Source organism: Oryx dammah, unplaced genomic scaffold (assembly GCF_014754425.2).
Source record: "Oryx dammah isolate SB20612 unplaced genomic scaffold, SCBI_Odam_1.1 HiC_scaffold_6, whole genome shotgun sequence".
In the NCBI taxonomy this organism is placed as follows: domain Eukaryota; kingdom Metazoa; phylum Chordata; class Mammalia; order Artiodactyla; family Bovidae; genus Oryx; species Oryx dammah.
The window spans coordinates 16,857,576-16,870,848 of NW_024070190.1; the positions used below are offsets into that span (position 1 = coordinate 16,857,576).

Below are 13,273 nucleotides of genomic sequence, written 5' to 3' on the forward strand. Positions count from 1 at the left end.
GCAGGAGGAAAGCTTGGCTTTGTAACCCACAACCAACATGCTTTTTAACTACCTTGTGCAGAAATTCCTCCTGCTGCAAACGGAGCTGATTGCTTTTGGCCTCTACCTCCAGGCCCAAAGCACTGGGCAAGTCACAAATCTCCCCAGCATTGGGGAAAACGTGTTCAGAAAGAGGAAACTTTGCTGAGCAGATCATTAAGGCTGCGCGGCTGGGGCAGTGCGGGGTGGAGGCTCTCTCTGCTACCTCCCTCCCCAGCCTTTTGGTTCTGCTCCCGATAACATGGTAGGTCAAGCATGTGGCTAAATATAGCCGCCCTCCCAGCTGGGCTGTCATCGGGACTGTCAGGAGCGTGTCCAAAGTTTTCAGACTGGAACTTCTCGGTTAAACTCAGTTATGGGGGGCAGGGATTTTGTTTTCAGAAGTCCTCCCCTCCTCCCCTTAAACTGTAGACCCAGGGACAGACCCCATAGGGCCGACTAGAAGGCAGGGGAAGTCGGATGGGGGCAGAGAGCGCCTGGACCTGCAGATCTGAGCATGGCAGCGCGCTGAGTCCTCGAGACCCGAGTCTTGGGTTCCTATGCCCAACAGCCTTGGGAACACGGCTGCCTCACAGGAGCTGTCGGGCCCATCTTTAGGGCCAGGGTAAGTCACTGGCTCATCGCCGGCAGTGTGGGCACTTGGGCAACCGTTGAACCTCTGAGCCACAGTGGCCTCATGTGTAGGAAAGAGTCATGGTAACCTCATGCTCGCTGTTACAGCGAAGAAAGGAAAACAAGAAAGTGCTTTCTGCTGAAGGTCCTGACTCTGGTGGAACTAGACTCTGCCACACGATACAGGCTTTGCCATCTCTCCATCAGCCCTGCCATGCAGGTGTCTGGTTCGGCCCAGACAAACTGTTCTAAGCGTCGCTGTGTGCTGGGAGCTTGAAGCTCCAAAAAATAATGAGTTCAAGGACACACAGACAGGATACAGCAGAGACAGAAAGACACGCATCTGAGATGCCATCCTCCCTTTTCACCCACATCACCTGTACTGTTCTCTGCTTTATTGGTCTGCGAATTCTTATGGAGGAGGCCAGCTGCGGATAGAGGGGCAGGGCTGAGGGAGGGAACTCAAAGGGGGCTCAGTCCTGATGGAGCAGGTCAGGGGCCCAGGACTGCTGCACCGATCCGTCTGAAAACCCTGGGCGCATCACTCTGTCTCAGCGCCATCCCTGGATTTGTGCCACCCTTAGCCTGTGCAGCTGAATACAGTGGTTCCTGTAGGGTCACTTTCTCCCAGGGCTGCCTTGGCCCCTTGGAGATACAGGCTGGGTGTGTTCAAACTTTTTCTCCAACCTTCTGAGCTCCACAGGCTCCCGGTTTAGGAGGAGGGACTGAAATTTGCTTAACTGAAGGGGTTAATTTTTATAGTGTCTATTTCCCCCTATCCAGTGGTACAGTGCACTGCAGGTAGTGTGTCTGGCTTTGAATCTTCCATTTATTCTAGAAGCGTTTGTTTTGTAAATACTATGGGTCAGGCAATGGGATACAGCTGTGAACAAGACAGGATCTCTGCTTTCATGGAACTTACACTTGGGGCTTGAGGGTGGGGATTTCTAGATGAGAGAAGGGAGGAGACAGGACGAGGCCATGTGGAGCCTTGCTGGCCAGGGACATGGAGTTTGCGTTTTACTCAGTGTTATAAGAAGCCAATGGTGGGTTTAGTCACAGGGCCAATAGGATCTGATAAACATCTGAAGAAGTTTCATAGCAGCATTATGTACAATTGCTAAGATATGGAAGCAAGGTAGGTGTCCATCAACAGGTGAGTGGATAAAGAAGTGGCATATATATATACACACACGCACTGGAATACTGCTCAGCAACAAAAAACGAAACCTTACCATCTGCAGCAACATGAATGCACTTGGAGGGTATTATGCTAAGTGAGATAAGTCAGACAGAGAAAGACAAGCCCTGTACGGTACCACTTATCTGTAGAATATAAAAAATACAATAAACTGGTGAATATCACCAAAAAGGAGACTCACAGGCATAGAGAATAGACTAGCGGTTACAGTGGGCGGGGGGGGGGCGCGGCAATGTAGGGGCAGAGGATTAAGAGGCACAAGCTGAGGCGTCAAATAAGCTACAGGGATGTATTGTGCAACACGGGCAATGTAGCCAGTATGTTATAGTAGCTATAAATAGAGTATATCCTTTAAAATTGTGAATTACTTTATATAATATACTATATATATATATAATATACATCAACTATACTTCAATGAAAAAAATAAATAAATTTAAGAAAGATTTCTCTGACTGCAGCATGGAAAAGGGAACGTGGTAGGATGAGATGGGGAAGGGCCAGTCGAAGGACATTGTAGGTGTTCAGAGGGGAGAAGTTGGCCTGGAAGGTCAGAGAAGAGGGGAGAGTGGGGAGGTTAGTTGGGGTAGAATTTGGCTCTGGGCACTTGAATATGAGTGATGTGGAAGAGGAGACCCCAGCAGGACTCCCGGCGTCGAGTGCTCACTCACACTGTCTGCCACAGATGGAGCAGCGTAAGCTTTAGGAAGCCACTGTGCAGTGGGCTGGTTTCCACCACTAACAGGAGCGCGTCTGTGTGACTGACCGCATGAGCGAATCATTTTAGTAATCACAGCAGTCTTACAAGACAGAGGTGCTGTGCTGTGTCGTTCTTAGTCGTTCAATTGTGTCCGATTCTGCGACCCCATGGACTGCAGCCCGCCAGGCTCCTCTGTCCATGGGATTCTCCAGGCAAGCATCCTGGAGCGGGTTGCCATGACCTCCTCCAGGGTCTTCCCAACCCAAGGATCGAACCCAGGTCTCCCTCATTGCAGGTGGATTCTTTACTGTCTGAGCCCCCAGGGAAGTCCAAGAGAGGTGCTACTCTTGTCTAAATAGTTTGCTCAACTCACTTGTCTCGTTGTCCCAGCATCCTGATTCCTCCAGAAAATTAGTCTCAGCTATAGCTGTCATCTCTCCCTCAGTCCTCCAGCTCTGAGTATCAGAGGGAGCTTGGTTTTTGCCCACTGCTGAGGGATCTGGTCCACACTGGAGAATTTCATGCATATCTTCCTCTCTAGACAGAGGACTGCAATTATTCCCCTTATGAGTTTGCTAAAAGCTAAATGAACTGTCCCAACTCTCTGTCTCTGAAACAGATGACAGATTTACCCTGGAGAGGATGTGGGGCTGCACTGAACCTCCCAGGGGGTCTGGCGCTCCTGCTGAGGGGCCCACTGAAAGACCTGAAGTCCCTGACCCCAAAGACCCCAGCAGTGTCTTTTGAGCCCATCTGGGAGTTTCTGCAGAACAAGAGCGTTCTCACTCAAGTGGTCCCATCCAGACGCTTGTGTGCAGTGGCTGCTCCACGTGCCAGTGGGGAGGGCTTGTGAGGGCAGCTGACGTTAGCACATGGTCAACATCACACACTCACAGGAGAGGAGCGAGGCGCACAAGGTGAACAGCGTGGGCCTTGGAGCCCCCAGGCCCTGCCCTTTGTCTTACATTGAAACTTCACCCCAGTATATCTTTGCATGGATCACTGGGCAGTTCCCTGGTCATAAAGGCCTGTTCTTCTAAGTGCAGTGGGATGTGCCTGCTCAGTCTTGGGATGAATTGCCCCACGTGTGAGCTTGTGCACACATACTAAGCATTGGTATGCGTGTGGAAGCACCACAGCTCTCCTGTGGACCATGAGAGACTCAGAATAAAGAGAGTGGCATTGGGGGCACTGGGCGCAGCTGGGGGCTCAGGCACAGATCTGTACCTGGCCCCTTGCACCTGTAAAGGAGGCTTCATAATCTCCACCTCCAAGAGGAAGAGAATGGGGCTCTGGCCCACAGTAGCTCTCTACAGCAGGGTCAGCCGTGCACCCCACCCGCACGGCCTACCTCTCGATATGACCCCTTTGGTTCCCGCCTGGCCATCCATTGTGTTAACTGAGCACTTGAACAGCATTTGAAGGCCAGGTTAGGTGCTTGAATATATTGCCACATTAATAACTCCAGGACATTCCAGGCAGCATTGAAATAGTAAATTAGGACACGACGGGCCATATATTCAAGGCAGAGAGCTGAAGTATCATTTTATTACATGTGCCATGGAATTAAAGGCTTAATTTTCTTTTAAAAGATGGTGATGCATCATTTCCTGCAGCCAGGTAAAAACAGTTAGCAGAAATGATTTATCTCTCCTTCCATTTAAAAATACGAAACCGGAATCCCAGGATCTAGCTCTCTGTTATTTATCTCTGCCTGGAGGGCACTTGAGACTTTGATCAGTCATTCTGACTTGAAGGACAGGCCAGATCCTGGCTGTGGTCATGAGAGGGAGGTGAGTGCAGAGCAGTGGCTGTCTCTATGGGTTAGGGGAGTGTGGCTTCTCACACAACGCTCAGAAGACCGGTCAACTGCGTTCCTTTCCCAACTCTGGCCATAGGCTGGCTCTGCAGTCACTGTTTACCTCTTGAAGCATAGTTTTTTCACCTACAAAATGGAATCACAGGTGAGTTTATGGTGGGGCTGTTGTTCTCATGAGGTTATAGGTGTAAAGAAAGTGGGCATTCGGGGGCTTTTGCACAACTAAGTCACATTTGCGGAAGAAAATTTTAGAATGGCTCTTTATTTTCTGACAGTAAAAGTAATACTCATTGAGGGGCTTCCCGGGGTGGGGCACTAATGGTAAAGAAGCTGCTTTTCAAGGCAGGAGACTTAAGGGAGGTGGGTTCCAGGAAGATCCCCTGGAGAAGGGAATGGCAACCCACTCCAGTATTCTTGCCTGGAGAATCCCATGGACAGAGGAGCCTGGTGGGCTACAGTTCACGGGGTGGCAAAGAGTCAGATACGACTGAAGTGACTCAGCACAGTACCCTGCATGTACTCACTGGGATGAAATTTGGAAAATATAGAAAATAGCAAAGAAGAAAATAAAGGAAATGGTATAATATGGCCTGGAGATGATCATTATTTTCCCTTTTTTGGCATACTTTTAAAAACAAAATTCGATTCCTAAACATTTACAAATTAATATTCTGGTGCTCTGCTTTTCCGGCTTGATATTCCCAACGCCAGCTTCATCCTTAATGACTGTCCACAGTTTCTTTGCGTGGCTGCGCACGATGCTTATCGCACGTAACAACGCACACAATCTATGTCGACCCTCTCTTGTCAGATCTTTACCTTCCTTCTTTGAAGAATCTTCCTGTGGCCACTGTAACAAGCCGGCGGTGAGAGAGGGTTAATAGATATTTCTTCACTCACAGTTCTGGAGGACAGAAATCTGGGCTCCAGGTGCTGGCAGGGCTGAGCTGCCTTCAAGTCCCTGGCCAGCCTCTGGCGGCTCCAGGTGCTCTGGGCTTGTGGCCGCATCACTCCAATCTCTGCTTCTGTCTTCACACGGCCTTCTCTTTTCTGTGTGTCTGACTGTCTCCTCCAAGTGCTTCTAAAAGAAGACTTGTCAGAGACTTTGTCCCTGGATTTAGGGCTCCCCTGGGTAATTAGCACGATCTCCTCATCTCTAGATTCTTAACTTCATTATGTCTGCAGAGATCCTTCCAAATAAGGTCACAGTCCCAAGTTCTGGGGTTAGGATGTTGACATATCTTTTGGGGGCCACCATCCAGTCCACAGAAGCCAGGAAACCAGGGCTTAAAGAAGCCCAGGGTCACAGGGCTTCCAGGCAGTGGAGCTGGGATTCTGTCCCAGGCATCTGGCCTAAATGCATTTAATTCGCCTGAATATCTTTTTATATACATGGAGTCATATTTTAAACGTTTGGTTTTAATGGCCTCCTTGTCTGAGGACCCTGGCTCTCTCCTCTCTGTACTTGCCAGGCCCAGTCGCCGTTGGGGACAGGCCCCACAGACCCCATCGTCTGATCTGTCCCTGCCAGTCGGGCGGGAGAGAAGGGAGCTGGCTCGCAGTGAGGCCGGTGCCGGCCGTCTGCCCTGAGGGTCTCCTGCTGTCTGAGCCCAGCGTCCGCTCTATCAGATGCTACAGGTTTCAACAGTGCTGGTGGACCCAGCGACCACCCTCAGCGTCTTGCCTTTCCCGAGGAGACCCTCAAGCAGGTCTGCCCTGCCCCCTCACTGCAGCCTGCGGGACACAACTCCCTACAGCACCCTTGACCTCCCCTTGTGGCCAGAGCAGCTAAGAGGCTCAAGTGAGTTTCCTAAAGGTGATGTTGCCATGTTGTCCACAGCTTTGCAAATCTGATTAACACAAAAGAACGGTTTGCGGGTTTCCTGGGAATGGATATGAAGTCAGAGAAGGCTTCTCTCAGGGGTCCTGAGTTGACTCATCCCCATTTCCTGCTGTGGGCCTGAGTAGTCGCCCTAGTAATCCCCCTCTTGGGGGCAAGATCCCTCTGGTGAGCCTCTGCGAGGACTGTCAGCACCCAGGAAGGGGAGGTCATGCCCCTTATTATTCCTTGGGTCTCCTGGGTCTTGGGCCCTCCCTGAGCCAGCCTGCTTCTGTACCTGGGGAGTGAGCCAACTGCTGTCCTCATGCAAACTGGGGCTCAGGGCAAGAGGAGGGGGAGTACCTCATACACGACAGGGGCAAGGCCAGGTGGTTGACGATCAACGACAGTCATTCTGAGACTTAGATAAAATTATACTCATTTTAGGGCTTCCCTGCTGGCTCAGACAGTAAAGAATCCGCCTGCAATGCGGGAGACCTGGGTTCTATCCCTGGGTTGGGAAGATCCCCTGGAGGAGGGCATGGCAACCCACTCCAGTATTCTTGCTGGGAGAATCCCCATGGATAGAGGAGCCTGGAGGGCTAGAGTCCATGGGTTTGCAAAGAGTCGGACACAACTGAGTGACTAAGCACAGCACATACCCATTTTAAAGACGAGGAAACGGAAAGGAAAAAATGACTTGTCCAAGGTCACATCAGCAGCAGGGACCAGCACCCCTGGCTCCGTAGTGGAGGCAGTGAGTCCTTTTCCACAGACTATCCCTACCACATGCTGGCTCTGTTTCTACTTTAGTATAAGCTTAACCCTGAGAAGGTCATAGGCAGGCTTCTGCAGGAAAGACAGGGCTTGACAGGTGAATGACAAGGATACAGGTTTCGTTTCAGGCTTGGAATCTGAATGTTCTGACCATGCGCAGCTGGGCCAGAGTCCAGAGTCAGGGGTGGGGGGTAGAGGAGGAGTCTGTGGGCTGCAGGGACCTGAGCCCTGTACGTCCCTCGTGGGTGGTATGAATGTCCCCATGACAGCATGGGGCTGTGCTGATCACTCCACGTGACCAGATGCCTGGCTGGAGTGGATGGAACTCTGAAGCTCCAACAGACTTTCTCAGAGGGAAAGGTTAAACGGAAAAGATGTCCAAAGTCCTGGGAAATGAGCCCAGGCTCTGTGGATGGAGATGGGAGCGTCACACATACTGTCTCATCTAACCTCCCCAGCAGTTCAGCAAAATAGGCTGGGCTATGTCCACATTACAGACTAGGAGATGAGGCTCAGAGAGGTCAAGTGACTTGTCCAGGATAACACAGCGAGAAGAAGACACAGCTGAGATTCAGAGCTTCCTGAAGCTTGTGGCTCAGAACACGAGCAGGGGAAAAATCTGGCCCCATTCTTCTTCCTGCGATACTACTCAGAAATTTGCTCTTACAGGAAGAAGTGCTTAAAGACATACAAGACTCAAGAGACATGATATGGTCACAGATGTGGCTGAGGTAGGCATCTTAGCTGGATCAGAAGCTGTTCCTGCTGTAGAGGGAAGCCTTCTGCTGGCTTTTAAGACTTCTGGCGCTGTGGAGCTGAGCATCTCCCAGGCCCAGGCCTGTGGGAGGGGCTGGGTAAGGCAGCCTGTGTGCTATGACTTCCTCTGGACAACTCTGCCCAGCACCGATCACGCTGGGAGTAGACCCTGGTCCCACTCAGCCACTAATCAGCAGAGTCCCTATCCACCCACATCCTTGGCACTACTGCCCAGCTTTCTGCCCTCCGTGAGACAGCCTGGGACTGAAATATCACCCGGCTAATTCCCTCCAACCTGGCCCTGCTGAGAGAGTGCTCTTTACAGCAAGAAGCGAGGGGAGCACGGAGGCTTACTCACCATAGCAGCAGCCTCCTTGAGTGGCAGAAGCGTGGAGGACACAACCGCCCACAGACAGTCATGGGCTGCGTGCAGGGCGCCTGCCCCGGGCACTCACACTTCCTTTCTCGGAGAGGCAATGAGGCAGCGGGAAAGAATCCACTCCCACCCAGCTGGGCCTGCCCTTCGCCCGAGACACCAGATCTGACTTGGAAGCCAGCTGGACATTCCTGTTAGGCTGTTCAGAAATGGACCACGGCCCCACCGCTCAGAGAGGCCTGAGCGCTCCCGCCCCCTGCTTCCTCTGGAGCCTGGCCCTTCTCTGCAATGCCTCCATCCCAAGGGACTGGGTCTGTGACCTTGGTGAAGCCCTCGGCTGACCCAGCTCCCGCCCTCTGGCTCTGTTCGTTTATAAATAGGCCCATTTCTCATCCTGCTCCAGCCCAGAGCTCCACACCCAAGAGGCAGATGCAACCTCGGGATTCCCTTTCCAGCCAAGGGCAGAGCAGGACCCGGCGGGCTCATGGGCCTGAAGGATGAGATCACAGATTTTCCTGCAAATAGCAACGCACACTGGACAGTCAGAGGCTACTTTCCTGCGGCTGCCCAAACAAATGACCACATACAGGGTGGCTTAAACAACAGACATTCATTGTCTCACAGTTCTGGAGGCCAGAAGTCTGAAATCACGGGGTGGGCAGGGTAGCTCTATCTGAAGGCTCTAGGGGAGGCTTCTTCCTCGTCCCTTTTAGCTTCTAGTGCCCTGTTCATTCCTTGGTTTGTGGACACGTCTCTTCAACCCATGTGGTGGCGTTGCCTGCTTCTCTCTGTCTCAAATGTCTATTTCTCTTATAAAGGACATTGGTCATTGGATTTGGGGGCTACCAAACTTTCTACTTAGCACAAAATCCTTAATTCCACCTGTAGGAACCATTTTTCTAAAGAAGGCCACATTCATAGGTTTTAGGATTAAGACAGACATATCTTTCAGGGGCCAGCATTCAGCCACTACAGCTCATTGTCACGAATGAAATTTGCTGAGATGGCCATCAACAGGTGGGTCAAATGAGGAACCCCGAGAAAAGGGACTTTTTACAGAGAGATGCGGACTTTGGGGTGTCTTTGGCTCTGCTGTCGGGGCACCCCTGTGGCCAGGTAAACCCCGCTGTTTCTGAAGGAGACTTTGATGATGGGCTCTCCCCGGCAAAGCCGAGGGCTCAGGAACAGCTTCGTGTTGTCTCCGGCTCGGCTGAATGTGTGGGTCAGTGCCCAGCTATTGGCTGGATTACTGAATTGTCAATAGATCCGGTTGAGCTAAGACAGCTGGAGTAAGCAGACCGCACATAGGCGCTGGTTATTTTGGCTTTTGTGGTGACGTGGCGTGATTTGTAGCTTGGCTCTCGGCCACTATGACTCTCACAGACCCTGGTCAGCTGTCACGGTTTCACGCTCTTTGCTGAGTGAAATGACCTGAGTGTAATTTCACGCTGCATGGAAAGAACGCAGACTCTGGAGTCCCACAGACCCCTAGGGTCTGGCCCTGCCATTGCTTACCTCCGACAGGAACTTCTCAAGGCTTCCTGGGTAAAATGAAGAGGGACAAACCCATCTGGAAACACTGTTGTGATTACAAACCTGGATTCTATCTCAGGGGCCTGGCCCGGGGCCTGGCGCACAGTAGGCATCCATTACATGGTTGTTTGGATTTGGGGTTGGGAAGCCCACCCACCATGTGCAGAAGCGTGGACCTTCCGCCACCTCGTCCTCCTCTCTCCCTGGCCCCTAGTCCTGCGGTGTCTTGACCTTGTGTGCCCTGGCTTGGGCCATACCTTTGCTCCAGCCATTTCCTGAGCACCCTCGCTGCCCCAGGCTGCCTGCTCCAGGCCCACTTCCCACAGCCGCCGACGCCAGGGAGGCTCTGGTTTTGTCACATTCCCAGCCAGAACGTGTTGACGATTTCTCACCCCCGCTGGAGCCTGGATCGGAGCCCCTCCGCATCAGCCCCGTGCACACGGCAGCCTCAGGGATCACCCTCCTCTTTCCCGCACTGTGATCTAGCGCCCATGAGCCCTGCTCAAGCTGCGGCCCCTCCCTGCCTCCTCCCCTCAGTATCTCTCTCTGCATCACATCTTACTCCCCCTCTTCTCTTTACCTCTCTCCTCCTCCCCTGCCTGCCCTTAAGCTCCCCATGACCCCCACTGTCCTTCTCCGTGCTCCTCTGGCACCTTGAACTTCCCGCAACCACGCCACACTGTGCCAAGCCTCTTCTGGAGCCTTGCAGTGGACATCGCATCCTCAGACTGCACTCCCACGGGGAGAGAAAGGCCATGGTCCAGAGCCCAAGCCCTGGAGCCAGTGTTGGGGACTGAACTGCCTGTGTGACCTCGGGCAGATCACTGCACTTCTCTGGGCCTTGCTTTCTCAGCTGTGAAGCTTTTGTGAGTGACTCCAGGCAGAGCACAGAGGGTGACTATGTGTTCTGGTCCAAGTGGGAGCTCTTCCTGTCACAGACTTGCCAGCCTGGGGGATGTCGGATAAGATGAGCCATCACGCTGCCCCGAGATAAGGGGCGGGAGGACAGGAGGGGCTTCACCAGCTGGAGCCCGAGGTGTGCAGTGCCTGCCCTCCAGAGGCCTTGGGCTGCGCAAGGACGAGGCCTTGGCAGTCGATAACTTCCAGGCCGTACGCCCCCACCTTCCACGCTGCTGGACATCTTTCGAGCACCACACCCATCTGTCCACAATTCTTGTTCTAGTTACTGCCACCTCCACGGGTGACAAACACGCTCTACAGGAACCACCCCTATCCCTTCTCCTGGACTCCACACACGTGCCTCTCACTTCTTGTCTCAGACTTCCTGAGACAAGTGCACGTGGCAGCAGCCGGGGGACCCACTGAGCACTCACACAGGTGTGGTCCCAAAGTGTAGGAGTCTGCGTACCTGGGACCACCCCGACCTGTGGAGGGGGACAGCCAAAAGACGAGCTATTCTCCACCTGAGTCCCAGGAGCACAAGTCTGAAAGGCATTTCAAAAAGTTCTTCAGAAGTTTCTGCTCAGGTGGAGAACCAGTCCTCCTTAGCAGTGGGTAACCCGTAATGTATCCTTGGGTTACCTCTTATGTTTCCTCTGCCCTCTTCTCTGATCCTACACTTCACATTCCTGGGATCCCTCCCCAATACAGCTACCTACATCAGCCCTTTAACTGGTCTCTATTGGGATCACTTAACCTAAAATCCCTAGCAAATGTTTCCCTTGGGCTGACTGAATGCCTCGGGCAGGGAAGCCTGCCACATCCTCCAATGCTTCTTAGTAGGTGAGTTCCCTTCACAACATTGGTACCAAAGTAAAGAAATAAGGATCAGGCATGGAGAGTGAAAAGGGCATGGCAGCTCACTCCAATATTCTTGCCTGGAGACTCCCATGGACAGAGGAGCCAGGCGGGCTACAGTCCTTTGGGTTGCAAAGAGTTGGACAGGACTGAGCGCCTTAGCATGCAGGCACGCAGGGAGAGGGAGACCAGGTACTGGGTCCAACCAAGATGGATCTAGCTGAGGCTAGAATCCAGATTGCTGTGTTGAGGCTTCCAACCCCTAAACATAATATGTTACTCTTATTTAGATCTTTGATTTCTTTCCTTAGCATTTTATAATTTTGGCTTACCAATCCTATACATGTTTTGTAAAACTTATACCTAAGTATTTCATTTTTTTGGGAGCAATAACCAATGGCATTGTGTTTTAAATTTTGGTTTCAAGGTGTTCATTTGTACATGTAGAAATGCAATTTACTTTTGTGTGTTGATGTTATATTTTGGAATCTTGCTGAACTCATTTACTCTATTTTTTTTGTGTATGTGAATTTCTTGGGATTTTTTTATGCAAACAACCAAGCCATCTGCAAATAATAACAGTTCTATTTCTTCATTTTCAATCTGTAAGCCATTTCTTTCTCTTACCTTATTGTAGTGGTTAGAACTTCAGTTATGTTGAAGAGGAGTGGTCAGAGCAGACACCCTCTCCTTGTTTGATTTTTCACTATAAGTGTGTAGTCGTAGGCTTTTGTAAATGTTCTTTATTGTGTGAAGTGGTTCCTTTCTATTCCCAGCTTCTGTGCGTGCATGCTCAGTAGCTCAGTGTGTCTGACTTTGTGATTCCATGGACTGTAAGCTGCCAGGCTCCTCTGGAGTACTGGAGTGGATTGCCATTTCTTTCTCTAGGGGATCTTTCTGACCCAGGGACCAAACACATGCCTCTTGTGTCTCCTGCACTGGCAGGCAAATTCTTTACCACTGAGCCACCTGGGAAACCCCCTCTTCCTAGCTTACTGGAGATTTTTCTTTTTCTAATTGTCATACATAGTTGTTATATCTTGTCAAATTTTTTCCTGTGTCAATTAGTATGATCATATGATTTTTCTTCTTTAGCCTATTGATATGATGAATTATGTTGATTAATTTTTGAATGTTAAATAAACCTTTATGTACTTGGAATAAATTCCACTTTCTTATGCTCTGTATTTCTGGCCAGTTTACCTCCCTGCTCTTCATTCCCTCCCTGAAGTCCACCGGGACCAAGTCACACTGACCACATCTCGGAACTTGGACCCTCACCACAAGCTCAGCACTGCTGCCCCATGTAGCATAGCCCCTGGGTGGCTGATGCTGGCTGAGCTGAACTTGAGTTTACCGAGTGTCCTTGAACTTGAAGCACAGGCTGCTAGCCTTTCTTTGGAGAGGCCTACTGGGACTCTCCATTCAGTTTCTATCAGTCATCACCCAGCAGGTCCACCCAAATCCAAATCTCTGGCTAGAAGAACACTGTAGCAAAGATCCAGTGTGTTCTCATATAAATCCAGATCAAAGTCCATCAAGCCTGGGCTGGAGAATTTCTGGGAGCAGGCAGAAAACAGTTCTATCACGGATTGGTTAACTGTTGCTTCTCTCTTCTTTGGAAGGAAGTAAGTGAGTGAAGTCGCTCAGTCGTGTCCGACTCTTTGTGACCCTGTGGACTGTAGCCTACCAGGCTTCTCCGTCCATGGGATTCTCCAGGCAAGAGTACTGGAGTGGGTTACCATTTCCTTCTCCAGGGGATCTTCCTGCCCCAGGGATTGAACCCGGGTCTCCCGCATTGGAGGCAGACGCTTTAACCTCTGAGCCACCAGGGAAGATCTTGTTTGGAAAGGCAGAGAAAATAAAGAACCATTGGAATCCAG

At 51.2% G+C, this 13,273-nt stretch overlaps 1 protein-coding gene across 2 annotated transcripts in view; it reads right to left on the reverse strand.

Moving 5' to 3' along the window:
• CUNH10orf71 (chromosome unknown C10orf71 homolog) overlaps positions 1 to 8,358 on the reverse strand; it is a 50,259-nt gene extending 41,901 nt beyond the window's left edge. For both annotated transcript variants that reach the window (XM_040242850.1, XM_040242848.1), the window contains exon 1: positions 8,082 to 8,358. The gene's annotated coding sequence lies outside the window, so the exon portion shown is untranslated. The remainder of the gene's footprint in view (positions 1 to 8,081) is intronic.
• Between the last annotated feature and the right edge of the window lie 4,915 nt (positions 8,359 to 13,273).